The 13,496-nt window shown below is 39.8% G+C and overlaps 1 long non-coding RNA gene across 1 annotated transcript in view; it reads right to left on the reverse strand.

The window, feature by feature from the left end:
* Positions 1–2,051: 2,051 nt before the first annotated feature.
* The window catches only part of LOC125282825 (uncharacterized), a 231,652-nt gene continuing 220,207 nt past the window's right edge, over positions 2,052–13,496 (reverse strand). The window contains exons 5-6 of the long non-coding RNA XR_007190143.2: positions 5,296–5,417; positions 2,052–3,857 (exon numbers count right to left, since the gene is read on the reverse strand). This is a non-coding gene — a long non-coding RNA (uncharacterized LOC125282825). The remainder of the gene's footprint in view (positions 3,858–5,295; positions 5,418–13,496) is intronic.

Below are 13,496 nucleotides of genomic sequence, written 5' to 3' on the forward strand. Positions count from 1 at the left end.
TAGTGTCCGCATCGAGTGCCAAGATCTTAGCATCTGCCTTCACTGAGCCCCCACCCCTGCCAGAGGGACACCTGTTATAAGCTGCCTCTGTGTTCCTGGGGGAGCCTGGTGATTGAAGGAAGAGTTCATCTGCAGGAGCATTTTTGCTAATCACTCACTAATGGGAACATGAACTCTGGACTCCGCTTTCTGTGCAGCTCCCTGATTTGTAACCCCCAGTGCAACCTTTCTCTATTACTGTGTGTGTCTGGAGGGGTGTAAAATGGAGACAAAAGAACCCTTTAGATAGCAGCAGAGGTGGGACTCCACTTCAAGTATGATTCCTAACTACATAGTTCCTGGCCAATCCTTTGTCCCTCTATCCAATGTCTATGTACTTCTCTATCCGTTCATCATCTCCAGACATATTTTAAAAGTCACCAAATCTGTAACAAGTCCCTATTTCTAATTAAAGAGAGGCTGTCAATCGTTCAACAGATATTTACTGAATGTCCACTATTTGCCAAACGCTGGGATTTCACAGTCTTCTCTACTAACTTGTATTTGTTTTTGTTTAAATGCTGGCCAGGTAGGCACTAATAATTACAAAGTCTGACCTCCAATCTTGATATCAGATATGCCAGTAATTAGCTGTGTGACCTTGGACAATTTATTCCTCTGGGTCTCGGTTTCTTCTTTTCCAAGATGAAGAGAACATCACACTGCTAAGGGCTGAGTTGTGTCCCCCTAAAACTCGTATGTTGAAGCCCTAACCCCCAATATCTTGGAATGTGACCATATTTGAAAATAGAGTCTTTATAGAGGTGATTACGTTAAAATGAGGTCATTAAGGCGGGACCTAATCCAAGCTGACTGGTGTCCTTATAAGAAGAGATTAGCACCCAGACACAGAGAGAAAAGACTAGATGAGACATAGGAAGGCGCCATCTACAAGCCAAGGAGAAAGGCCTTATAAAAAAACTAACTCAGCCAACACCTGATCTTAAGATTTCTAGGCTCTAGAACTGTGAGGAAATAAATTTATGTTGTTTAAGCTGCCTAATCTGTGGTAGTTTGCTATGGTCGTCCCAGCAAAGTAATAGTACAGATACTTAACTAAGGTCCCTTTCAATTCTACCATCCCAAGTCATCGCTCCCTTCTAGGGAAGTAAGCAATTTAAAACACTCTGAGTAACAACATAAGTGTTTTTATAATGTATTGTATCTTATTAGTTCTCATTTAACTGATTCCCACTAGCACACCGAGACCTATATACAGAGTTTTTAAAAATTCTTTTTGAAGGGTTAATTGCTCTGTGGTGAGAACCTTGAAGTACACAGATTTTAAAATGTTTGTTTCTCTGTAAACAACTGTGTAAAACAGTCCCTGAAATTTTCCTTCAGTAGTTTCCGGAGTGAAATTGATCAGAGCGGCAGGTTTGTGTCACGCAAGTGACTGAAGGGCGAGCAAGCGTGCAGGGTGCAAGCTTGCAGCCAAAGGGGAAAGAGTGTGGTCCTCCCAGACCTCCAGGGAGATTCGTATGCCCTGAAAACACTTATCAGTCCTATCTAGTTGAGGTTTGTGGTTGTTTTGGGGGGGGCTGGGTTGCTTTTTTTTTTTTTTAATATTTTATTTATTTATTTGACAGAGAGACAGACAGCCAGCGAGAGAGGGAACACAAGCAGGGGGAGTGGGAGAAGAAGAAGCAGGCTCCCAGCGGAGGAGCCTGATGTGGGGCTCGATCCCAGAACTCTGGGATCACGCCCTGAGCCAAAGGCAGACGCTTAACGACTGCGCCACCCAGGCGCCCCTGGGTTGCTCTTTTTAACACCAGATTCGTCCCCCATATTGCAGCATGGTTCCACTGATAATGCCTCAGGAATCTAAACTTCAACAAAAGATACAGCCGTCGGTCTACTGAGCGCCAAATTGCAGAGTTCTGAATGTTTGGACTTGCTGGTTTTGACAGGCCGACAAACTTAAACAAAGGTGAAAAAACTAACTCTGAGACAAAGACCTATAAATCTGAGGGAAAGGGAGGGTGGCCTGGGTAAGGGTTGTGGGGGTGACATTTTTCTTTTATTAACTGTGAGACAGGAAATGAGGCTTCAAGTATTGAAGGGATGATGAAGGAGAGGGAAAGAGGGATCAGGTAAATGGATTGCAAAAACAACCACAGCAAAGGTTAAAGGGTGCATGCTGAGAAATTGGTTTTAGCAACTGATTCTGGTACACCCAAACGGGAGCCAATAATCTGAGATCCTCCGATATTAAGTCCTAACGATCTTAATTGCTATGCGATCTCAAGCCAAACCATCAGAAAACATGATTTTCTTCTCATTCTCCAAACCTGTATTAGTATCTTTGGATGACCTTGGGCAAATGACCTTGGTCAGTGTAGGACCTCCTGATCATTCCTGAAAACCATCCCTTCATTATTCCTGAAAACCATCCCTTCATTATTCCTTTGTTTCAGGCCTTCCCACGTGTCAGGACTAACCCTCCTAGGAGAGCAGGTGCAGGGAACCAGCAGGAGCAGTGCTCTACCCTCCACCGTGTGAGAGCGGTTGCAATGCCTTTACGACTGTTGGTCATGACGGCAAGCCTCGGGGATTTCCGGGGAAAGGGAGTTACAGAAAGGACCATGGGTTTGGGTTATGTCACTACGGTAATAAGACCACCTCTATTAGCTGGTCATTTAACAACTTCCACTGAACTTGATTGCCTTCCAGTGAAATACTTCATTTAATTTCCCCACAATCCATTCCCTCTCCTGCCCATCACACCTTTAACAACCCTGCGTCATATGCTCATTAATCTTCCTCCCTCTACATCATAGAGTTTTACATTTTAATATTAGAGCCAGTCATCTTGTTAGTTTGATTTATTGTTTTCCTCTTTCGAAAAGTCCGCACTCTTTTTCTATGTACTATAAATAACAAAGCGTGGCTCCAGATTGAATAACGGAGCTGTAACTCAGGCCTGGGACTTAGCTGCCATTCCTAAAGCCTCAAGCCGCGCCCCTGGGGATCGCGATGTCAGGAGAGGCTGGTGATTGAATTATAGCTCTGCAGTCAATCAGGGACGGCGCTATTCAAAGTATTTCTACAAACGACAAGTTATTAGTGCTTTGAAATGAAAGTTAAAACTACAGTAGATCAGATGTTAGTTTAATGAGGATAGCTTTTTTCCCCTGCTTAATGAGGTAGGAGCCTTTTTTTTTTTCTATTTCTCAAATAAATCATGAGCGATAAAAAAGAGAAAGCTCTTAGGTACTCAAGCTTTATTGTTTTGTTACTATTATTTGTAATATTGCACAGCTTTCATTCAGGTTTTAGAGTACTGAGAAAAGTACAAAGAATGAAACAAAAGGAAGGAAGGAAAGAGGGGATGGAAGGGGGAACTTATTTGATGACTCTTCTAAAGTTCCAATCACCTCATAATTGAATTTCATAACTATAGACGCCGTCGAAGAGCTATGAATATGCACCCATAGCAAATGACAAAGTAAAAATCAAACAGCTAAATTATAAGCCTTAAGATGTCAGGTCAAATAGGGCCATATATCTTGGCTATTAATGTCTCAGGAAAACAGACCATAGTTGCAGAATATTGTAAAATTCTGGGGAACTCCCAAAAGCTATCTTTGAACACTTCTTTCTTAAACGCTAACAGAATGTTCCATTTTAATTTCTCAAACATGAAGATTTCTGATGATAAATGTTATAAGAAAAGATTATGTCAGAAATACAACACAATCAGTTTCTATCTGAAGAAAAAGGCTTATAACCAAATCGCTCACCTGAAAATGCATCCTCACCTTTGGGCAGGGATCCTTAGTCACGGACGTTCTTGAGAATCGACGAAAACTATACACCTTGCCCCAGAAAAAAAAAAAAAAGACATCAACAAACAATACCTCTCCTTCTCTCTTTCACCACACACGCACACACACACACACACACACACACACACACACATACATACACACACACATACACCACACACACGCACACACACACATACACATACACATACATACACACACATACACACATACACACACATACACATACACACACACACACATACACACATACATACACATACACACATACACGCACACACGTGCACACACACACACAATTTTGCACATTTCAGGGGATTCATGGCCTCAGGATAGAAACCCTTGTCCAGGGGGGTAAACTATGTTTTAAAAAGAAAACCAATCTTTCTCTGGCTTATACATATATTACATCTAATTTCGATCAATTAACCAAATAGTTAATGCTTGATGTGAAGACCAGAATCAAGCTCAATTCCACGGGGAGATGAACTTTATCGAGTGTCTGTTATGTTCTAGTAAATTACCTCATTTCAGAGGACCAAAATGCTCGATATGAGGCCTGTTTTTTGATGCTCTTAATCTGTGTTATGAAAGGGTTCTTGATAGGGAAGGGTAACATAATAATCTAAGAATTAGTGTCTTTTTATTGCCAGTGTTCTAGTGAAATAAATCACAGAAGTAATTATTGTTATTATATTAGTAATGAAACAATAGATGTAACTGGAAATACTCTCTGGGTCCAAATTTGTCATCAGGAAATGAGCATACTTATAACTCAGTCCAATAATGTAAGCACTTGAGATAACAAGCCTTTGATAAGAGCCTCATACTGTACAGTGCACAGTATAAGCTTATTAACTCACGCTTACATGTCCAGAGGCAAAAAGAAATACAGGCGGAACCATAATATGTTTCTTTCATGAACTTTGCCTTTCCCCTAGCAATTCATTTGAGCTACACTACTTTCCCTCGTTGCCTCAAAAGCTTCCAAGCATTAGTAAAAATACCTAGGTTTAGCTTCACTCTGGTTTCATGGCCCTTTCCAACATACACGTGTGCTATGGTGCTGAGGTGGTTTTCTGTGGCCTTAGTTAAGTAATATAAGGAGCAGTCCACGAGCCACGGAGTAAGCCGTGGGTGTGACCAGATGACCGCTGGGAGTCCATTCCCCCCATCACCCGAGGTCTTTGAGACGCACAGTGACAGAAGGCCTTGATGCTTTTCCTCAGCTGTGACTCATAGGGCAGCGGTGCCCAGGGGTTACTTCATCAAGTTTTCCTTCTTCGTCCGGGCTCAGAGTCATTTTAAGTTTCATTCAAGATGGAGGAGTTTTTAAAGGCAACTAACTCTGCCAAACCCACGATCACAGTGAATTGAGAGTTCTCAGTTTAAAATAAACTGGAAAACACTTCATTCCTGTGGCAAAAATGTCCCCATCCAGTAAATGTCAAGGATAATCTGCACTCACCCTGAGAGAGCCAAGTTGAAGCCCTTATGTTTCGCCTGATACTAAGGCATCTTGGAATTCCCAGTCTGCGTACCCAAATGACCCAAAGTTGTTCTCCTGCCTTCCAGTGATTAAAACCCGGTCTGTTAAAAAAAAAAAAAAAAAAAAAAAAAAATTTACATAAGAACAATCAAACAAGAATTCAGGCAGTAAGTTGGGACATTTTATCCTTGATTCTAAGGTCCAAGGAATTGTCCCACATTTACCATGGCAGCAAATGAGCAGCCCTGTTGAGAATCAAAGTATCAGGATGGTGGCTAAATCTATCATGTTCCTCGGAAATTTATGGGAATTCCTTGAGACCTGTGTTTAAAGAGCGCCCATCAGAATTGCCCTTTTTTCTTCAAAATGATTCTTTGCCTCTGGAATTGCCTTTTGCCATTCTATTCAATTTAGTCCAAGGTTTCATTTTGAAGGGTTAACATACATACTGGCATTGATTTTATCTCTAGGAAAACTCTGCGAAGCATCTATCAGAATCCTTGCAGGAGGCTCAGAGTTAGTTGCACCCCACATTGCCTGAGTGCTTACGCGACGCAGAGTCCCACATCTAGCATTTTTGTATATGTTTCCTTATGAAAGCTGCACAAATCTGGTAGCACTCTTCATTTCTTTATAGATATGGAAACATAGAGAGGAAGTTGAAACGTTTGTACTGGTTTGGCAGATAGGAAAGAACTTATAATGTGAACTCTTCCATGCTCTCTGGTTCTTTAGCCATTTATCCTTTAACTACACTATTTCCTCCCATACTCTGGAACAGTCCAAGTGGGAAATTAAATCCAGAGCCATTTTCACCTGAAATCATAGTTTGATGCTGGATTGCTCCCTTTTTTTTTTGTTTCTAAATTACATTATAGACTTATCTTTCTAGCAATGTGGAAACCTCTCCAAGTATTGCACAAATAAAAATACTAGTTAAAATATATAATCATGATTTTAATGCGTGTCTAAGTTGGCCAGAGAGTAAGAGCATTCCCCAGATATCTGTCAGAAACAATGAGAAAGCACCAATCCTCAGGGGTAAGTAAATACGAGAACCAGCATTTGCTGGGAGATATATGCCAATTGTTAGTACTCTCAAAAGAGCGTAGTAGTCTCAAAAGACTTCAGGTCACAGACACCAGCTTAAAAGCCAGGATCTCTGGGGAGCAGTTTTATCAGTGGGGGAAGTGGGAGAAACCCCACCCCAGGGAGGGAGACGAAACCAGCATATGCCTCCCTCTGCCTCTCCACTGGGAATTCCTAACCTCAAGCCACACTCACTGAGGACTGATGTAGGGGCTGATTTTATGCCACCTATGTGGTCAAAAAACAAAAATACCTTAAACCAAGACTACAGTTTAAAACAGGCTCGGGTGATAGTGCCCTCATGTGCTCAACAGAGGCAAAGGAAAGTCCGTTCCGGAGAAATGCACTTTAACAATAGGCCACATAAAGGTGCAGCTCAAAAGGAGTTCACAGTCAAAGCATACTGTTAGAAGCATACAATTAGAAGCATACTGTAACATACAATAAGGCACGCAAACACTGTCCTCGAACCAAGAGACATACATAGAGCATGGCACCCAGCAACCGGAAAAATACACATTTACTTGAAGCACACAGAAAAAACTTACAAAAATTAAACAAGGAGTGATCTCAACAATCATGAACGATCATGAAAAATACTTTGTATCAAGCTTGTCAAAGGCATCTACAAATAATACTTGGAAAGAAATTTAAAGCCTTACTTGTTGGTATCACTAAAGAAAGAAGGTTGAAAATAACTAACGCAGGCAATCAATTTAAAATGCTAGAAAAAGAAAAAACATAATAAAGCCAAAGAAAATAGAAGAAAGGGAATAAATTTAAGAGCAGAAATTAATGAAATACAAAACAATGACACATTAGAGAAAGTTGACAGAAGAAATAACAGAAAAGTTGGGTTTTTTTGTTAAGTCTAAAATTGATACATCTTTTGCAAGATTTACCAAGAACAAAACAGAAAAGGTACAAATAAACAGTATTAAGAACCACAAAGATTCCAATGCCTTGTTCGCACCATAGATTAAAAAGCTAATGTAAAAGAAAGTCTTATGAACAACTTTTGGCCAATTTATAAAAATTAAACAAGCGTTAGGCCATAAAGTAAAAATTAAAAACACATTTCAGGGGAGCCTGGGTGGCTCAGTCAGTTAAGTGTCTGCCTTTGGCTCAGATCATGATCCCAGGGTCCTGGGATTCGGGGCTCCCTGCTCAGTGGGGAGTCTGCTTCTCCCTCTGCCTCTCCCTCTGTCCCTCCTCCCAGCTGCCGCTTGTGCTTTCTCTAATAACTAAATAAAATCTTTAAAAGAAAATGATATAAACAATGTATCCCATAATTGGTATGTAAATAGTGTTAGTTATAACATCTAATAGTATCAAGTACTTAGGAGTCAATCTAACAAACATATACAAGACTTTACTGAAAAACTATGCAACATTATTGAGAGACATTAAAGATTTCTCTCTTACCGTTTATTATTGTTACATAACAAATCACCAAAATTGGGGGTTTCAAACAACAATCATTTTATTTTGCCCATTTTCCATGGGTCAAGAATTCATAAAAAGAAAAGAAAGGTCTCTGCTTCATGGTGTCTAGACCCTTAGCTAGGAAGACTTGAAGTCTGGGAGTGACTCTATAGTTGAAAACTGGAATCATCTGAGGATTTGCTCACTCAATGCCTGGCTCCTGAGCTGAGAGGATTTGAAGTTACAACTGATGATGGGAGGGGCACCTGGGCGGCTCCGTCCATTAAGCATCTGCCTTCGGACCAGGTCATGATCCCAGAGTCCTGGGATCCAGCCCCGAGTTGGGCTCCCTGATCAGTGGGGAGCCTGCTTCTCCCTCTGCCTGATGCTCCCCCTGCTTGTCCTCTCGCTCTTTCTCTGTCAAATAAATAAATAAAATCTTAAGGAAAAAAAAAAGAACTGCTGATGGGAGAACCTACATGTATGTGGCTTCCCCATGTACTTGACCCATGTACTTGACTTTCCTGCAGCATGGTAGCCTCAAGGGAGGGTATCATATTCATCTTCTTCCACTGGAAGTCTCAACTTCATAAAACTATCCATTCTCTTCATATTGACTTATGGATCCAATGCAATCTCTATCAAAATTACAATAAGGTGTGTGTGTGTGTGTGTGTGTGTGTGTGTGTGTGTAACTCAACAAGCTGATTCTAAAACTTACACAGATGTGCAAAAAGTCAAGTCACTCTTAGGAAAGAAAAGGAAGGGGGAAGAATTGCTTTAGTAGATATAAAGACTCATAAAGTTACGGTAAAGATGACAGCATACAATTATCCCAGGGAAAAACAAGCAAGCAATGGAACACAAATGAGAGCCCGGGAAGAAAACCATGAATATATGGACACTTGGTTTCTGAGGGAAAACTGAAGCACTGCTGGTCAATTGGGGAAAGATCTTACTTTTTAATAAATTATGCTGGAAAAACAGCTACTCATATAGAAAATTTGAAATTAGGATCCTGTAACTCACACCATACCAACAGCTACTTTCAAAAGAATTAAAGACCTATCTATGAAATGCAAACCATAAAGGTTCAAGAAGATAATATATAATAATTTATAAGATAATTTTAGATAAAAAAAGATTTTAGAAAGATGTTTTCATAACTTCATGGGATGATAGAACTTCTTGAAATACAAAAAGCACCAACTTTATAAAGAGAAAATTGATAAATTTGATAATGTTATAATCAAGAAAGTAGTTCATCATAAGATATTCTAAGTGAAGTTAAAAAGTCACAGAGTAGAAAAGGTATTTTCGACTTCTATTAACAACTAAGAACCTGTACCCAGAATACATAAAGAATTTCTACAAATCATTAACGAAGGGACAGTTCAACCAAAAGAAAAATGAGTGAAGGACTTGAAAAGGGACTTCCAAAAAGAAAATCGAGATGTCCAACAAACATCTGAAATGACTTTCACCTCATCACGTAATTAAGAAATGCAAATTAAAAACACAATGAGATATTATTTTACACTCACTGGATTAGCAAAAATTAAGAACTCTGACCATACTAAGTATTGACAAAAATATGTAGCAATGAAGACTCTAACAAACGGCTGGTAGAGGGTAAATTGTTACAAACACTTTGAAAAAAATTGGGATTATTTAGAAAAGCTCAACATGCATCTATACCATATAAGCCAGGAATTCTCCTCATAGGTTTTACCATGAGACACATAAGAATATATTCAGAGCATCAATGGCTGTCAGAGCCCCAAAACAAAAAAGGAACCCACAAACGTCTATCAATTGTAGAGTAAATAATAGTATATTCATAAAATAAAATATTGTGCAGCAATAAAAATGAACAAACTGTGGCTATATGCTTTAATATGAATGATACCAATGTAATTCTGAGTGAAAAAAAAGACTCACAGAAGAATGTTTACAGTATATAGTAGAATCCCATTTATTTAAAATGCAAAAACAATATGTTTTTTAGGTATATCCATATGTGTTGAAACTACAAAGAAAAGCAAGGAAATGATTCACTTAAAATTCAGGCTGAATTACCATTGATGAAAGGGAAGAAGATGGGATCAGAGAGGCACCCAGAAGGCTTTAAATGGACTGACAATATTGTATTTCTTGAGCTAAGTGGTGGATAAATGAGTATTTATGTTATTACTCTTCAGATTGTATATGCATCTCATGCAAACTCTTTTATGTATGACATTTCACAATAAAAAGTTTAATTATATTATATACTACTACTATATATACTATTCTAACTACGAACCTATTATCTGGTCTACGGCCACACAGAACAGACCTTGAACAGTTTAGTAACCACTCCTGCAGTTCCATAATTAGAAAGATATTTAAAGTATAGCCTAAGAGATACACTTCAGTCAATGACTTCTACAAAGTGGGAGAGAAATTTCCAGATTATAGAAATTTCAGCAAAAAGATTGTGTGTGTGTGTGTGTGTGTGTGTGTGTGTGTGTATAATTTTTTAAGAGCTGAAGCTGTCTACAAAACTTGTATCATTCCTGAGCATGTGCAGAGCACAGGGACAAAGCCCAGAGACAGTCAGGATGTGGGGAGGGATGAGAGCAATGTGGTGAAGGAGAGGGGTCCTCTTTTCTATCCCAGCCCTAGAGCGATCCGCCCTATGTGAGCAAATTAGAAACAGCAGTTGCAGCCATTGTAGAAATACAGCTGGTGATGACACTTGAGAAGTATGCACTCTAAGGAACTGCCGCAGTGACAGTGAGAATTGCCACAATTCGGATATTCATCTCATTACGAGGAAGGACTGTTCAAATGGGATACAGAGCATCCTGGACCCTGAAGACCAGAAATGATGCAGAACAAGATGATGAAAGGAGAGGGTGGTTCGAACAAAACCCAGGCATGTACCATTCCCTTAATCACACCTGACAAAGGGTTGCGCTGATGGCCCAGGGACGGGGAATTGGAAACAATACCAGATACACCGCTGTACATCAGTAGTGGTTTGTTAAGTAAATGTTCTCGTAAGTGAGTCTTTGACTGTTTTTGCAAGCTGCAAAGCTTGCCCAGCAGTAAGTGTCCAACCCTTTTCAAACCCCTTTGTTATATTCATAAATTTCCAAGTAAAGAAACCCCTCCAGTGACTTCTACAGAGGTACTTAAACAGGGTGGATCCAGCTGAGGGCTGTAATTAGAATTCTGGATACACTGCAACCTTCCTTATAGAACAGTGCTTGCTTGACCCAAACCCCCTCCTACCTGGGCAGAGTTGCACATAACGGAGTTGCACTTAAGAATTATTTTTAATAGTCTCTTTCCCTAGGTGACTAATTACCTTTCTTTGGCCTGCTCCTCTACTAATGACCACTAAAATCTGACAGATTCAAAATTTTGAAAGTCATCCAACTATTTAACTCAGCCTTAGATTTTTTCAGAGAAACAGAAACTTCCAGATGTAGATCATTTATTTAAGTTACATATCATTCCTCTAAATTGACATGCAGCCAACTCACAATTATCCCCAATAACAGAGACCAGGTATAGCAGGCATAACTTAATTCCACTGATAACCAAGCAAGTTTATTTGCTTTCTCCTTTATCAAACTTCTGCCAGTTACTAGCCAGTTTCTGAAAGGGCTGGTTCAAATTTCATCTTCTTTTACTCATTTTACTGTCCTTCCACTGAGGGGTACTGAGCTGCCAGAGTCAGGCAATAGAAGAAGGAGGTCTAGGGGTGCCTGGGTGGTTAAATCAGTTAAGCGTCTGACTGGATCTTGGCTCAGGTCTTGATCTCAGTGTTGTGAGTTCAAGCCCTGTGTGGGGCTCCACACTGGGCATGGAGAAGAAGGAAGTCCAAAGAGAAAAAGAAAATCATATAATCCCTTAACTGAATAAACACCTCTGAACTGAAGTTGAACATGTTTTCTCCTTGCTGGGTAAGGTTAATTTAGAAACCGCATGTTTTTACTCTGGATATTATGCCTGGGGTGACCAGATGTCCCACCACTGCCACTCCCGTCAATACTATGTTTATCAAGGGCCTCCTGGGTGGCTAAGTTGGTGAAGCATCCGACTCTTGATTTTAGCTCAGGTCATGATCTCAGGGTCATGAAATAGAGCCTTGTGTCAGGCTCCACACTCACTGGGGAGTCTGCTTGAAATTCTTTCTCCCTCCCGCTCCACGTGCTCTTTTTCTCTCTCTCAAATAAATAAATAAATCTTTAAGAAAAATACAATGTCTATCAACATGTCCTTTGTTTTATCCTTGTTCCCTTCTTTTTTTTTTTTTTCCTTCTCTTTTTTTCTGTTCATCACCAGCTAGCCCTCTTTTTTCCAGGGCCTCCTTTTCCTGAATTCTTTATTATAGCAGAAAGCCTGTAAATTCCACAGGAGTAAGTATGGACCCCAAAGATTAGTTGAGGGCCCCCAGGGATGGGGAGCATCTCCTAGCTGCATCCTTTTCCACCTCCCCTGAGAAGTCCCATTATTCTTCCCCCCTCCCTCTGGTGCCAGGGAAGAGAACCAACTTCTGCTCTACACCAGCCTCATGCAGACATTGGTGGCTCTCCTACATCCATCTCCTACTCAATCTTGCCTTCAGCTAAATGCAGTATTGGTTTATTATGTCTATTTTACAACAGTTTCAAAGGGATTAAGTTTTATTCTGCTATTAAGTAACAGGGGCAAGATAGAGATCCAAGCTTTTACTGTTTTTACCACAAAAATGTTAACAGGCACAAGATGCAGTTTCTTTTGTTGTATTCTCACTAACTTTCAATCTATAATTTCACCAATGTATTATATTTCCTACATTAATTCCCATGTTTACAGAGAAAACTTACAAATTTGAGAACATTAAATTTTTAATTATAAAATTAAATAGAAGGAAATTATAGCTTGAAGATTTTAATGGATACTGGAATCAATCTGGTTTCATTGAAATTATCTTAAGGGAATTTCAGAGAAATGTAATGATTTTGTGTATTTACTTCTAGTTAAGGATGGCAGCTCGTTGCATTATCTCTGTTTCCTCCAAAACTCTATTATACTGAGAGCAAAGGATTTTTCTTAAGTCATAAACCCACAGGAACAAGAGAATAGGGAAGAAGATGGAAGCAACACAATTTTGGATGTTAGAAAGAAAACAAATGAGTGCAACAAACTTAGCAGACCCCATAAAGTTAACTGCTAAATCAGCAGCAGGGGGAGCCAAGAAGAAACCATATTTATGCCATAGAACCTCCAAGAGGATGAAGAATTGGCAGCATCCAGAACTTCTGGAAATAAGGGTGAAGGTAGAGCTAACAAAGGGAGTACTGATTGACAGTCCTCATGAGATTTCCAAATACCTACTCTGAAACCAAGAGCCAGGTGACTGCTGCTCCTTCCCATGGAAGAAAATAAATGTTTATCCTCCAGAGAAGATAAAGCAGAGGCTCTCTGAGCTGAAGGATGCCAGTCCCAGGTAAAGATGGGGAGACACCGATGTCAGGTGTTTATGTAGAAGTATTATTAGGAGGCTCTACACTCCAGCTTTCTTCTCACATTTGCCTTCCAGAAATCCAGACTCCTCCTCCAATAAGATATTATAATGTCCTTCCCTAGGGAATCTGAACACCTTAAGAAAAAAAAAATATCCAAAGCTA

The sequence above is a fragment of the Ursus arctos genome, unplaced genomic scaffold (assembly GCF_023065955.2).
Source record: "Ursus arctos isolate Adak ecotype North America unplaced genomic scaffold, UrsArc2.0 scaffold_29, whole genome shotgun sequence".
NCBI lineage: Eukaryota > Metazoa > Chordata > Mammalia > Carnivora > Ursidae > Ursus > Ursus arctos.